This window comes from Cebus imitator, unplaced genomic scaffold (assembly GCF_001604975.1).
Source record: "Cebus imitator isolate Cc_AM_T3 unplaced genomic scaffold, Cebus_imitator-1.0 Scaffold203, whole genome shotgun sequence".
NCBI classification, from domain to species: domain Eukaryota; kingdom Metazoa; phylum Chordata; class Mammalia; order Primates; family Cebidae; genus Cebus; species Cebus imitator.
Genome location: NW_016107518.1, coordinates 3,005,523 through 3,006,868, shown reverse-complemented (window position 1 = coordinate 3,006,868; position 1,346 = coordinate 3,005,523). Strand labels below are relative to the sequence as shown.

The window sequence follows — 1,346 nt, the reverse complement described above, 5'->3', positions numbered from 1 at the left end:
TTTTTAGTAGAGACGGGGTTTCACCATGTTGGTCAGGTTGGCCTCGAACTCCTGCTCTCATGATCCATCTGCCCTGCCCTCCCAAAGTGCTGGGATTATAGTCGTGAGCCACTGCGACCTGCCAACATAAGCTTTTAAATGATCAAAAAATATTACATACAAGGCCAGGTGCGGTAACTCACCCCAGCACTTTGGGAGGTCAAGGCGGGTGGATCACTTGAGGTTAGGAGTTCAAGACCAGTGTGGCCAACAAGGTGAAACCCCGTCTCTACTAAAAATGCAATAATTAGCCAGCCGTGATGGCGCATGCCTGTAGTCCCAGCTACTTGGAAGGCTGAGGCAGGAGAATCGCTTGAACCCAGGAGGTAGAGGTTGCAGCCAGCTGAGACGACACCACTGCATTCCAGCCTGGGCGACAGAGCGAGACTCCGTCTCTTAAAACAACAACAACAACAACAACAACAACAACACATATTTAGAATGTATTCCTTTTTCACCTCTTCAGATTCAGAGGTTGAACTTTTTCAATCCCAGGTTAGAAAACCACTATTAAGCTCTACTTCATAATGTTGACTCTTCCTACGTGATCCAAAGTGCACTAGAGCATTCAATATCACTGAGCCCATGAACTAGGGAATACAGGTATGGAGCAGAGAAAGAGATGAGAATGTTAAGTAACTGAGAAGAATTAAAAAAATATGGACAACCACATGTCCCTCAACAAATCTCGTAATTTGTCAAGAACTGATTACTTCTTTACTATAGTTTTTAAATTCCTGCTCTCACAGACTGTATGGTACCTGTTTTTACACAGCAAAAAAAAACTTACCCTGAGAGAAATATAAAAGTAGGGTATAAATTAAAATTTTTTCCTGATTTTTCTCTTCACAATGAATTAAAGAATATATTGAACGATGAAAAGCCAATAAAGCATGAATTCTTTTACTGAATATAATTCAAAAACACTAATGCTTCTATAGACCAAAGCATTAATTGCACACACAAAAAATAAATTTCTTAAAACATGACCAGTATCACATGAAAGTATGGTATAAGGTAAATCTCAAAGTGATAATAAACTGATACGTAGAAGTCAGTGACCTTGGCCAGGCGTGGTGGCTCACGCCTGTAATCCCAGCACTTTGGGAGGCCGAGGCAGGCAGATCACGAGGTCAAGAGATCAAAATCATCCTGGCCAACATGGTGAAACCCTGTCTCTAGTAAAAAATACAAAAATTAGGTGGGTGTGGTGGCCCCCACCTGTAGTCCTGGCTACTTGGGAGGCTGAGGCAGGAGAATTGCTTGAACCTGGGAGGTGGAGATTGCAGTGAGCAGAGATTGCGCAC

At 42.6% G+C, this 1,346-nt stretch overlaps 1 protein-coding gene across 8 annotated transcripts in view; it reads right to left on the bottom strand.

Moving 5' to 3' along the window:
* The window catches only part of MYO9A (myosin IXA), a 279,254-nt gene that overhangs the window by 56,413 nt on the left and 221,495 nt on the right, over nt 1-1,346 (bottom strand). The gene's annotated exons all lie outside the window — the stretch shown is intronic.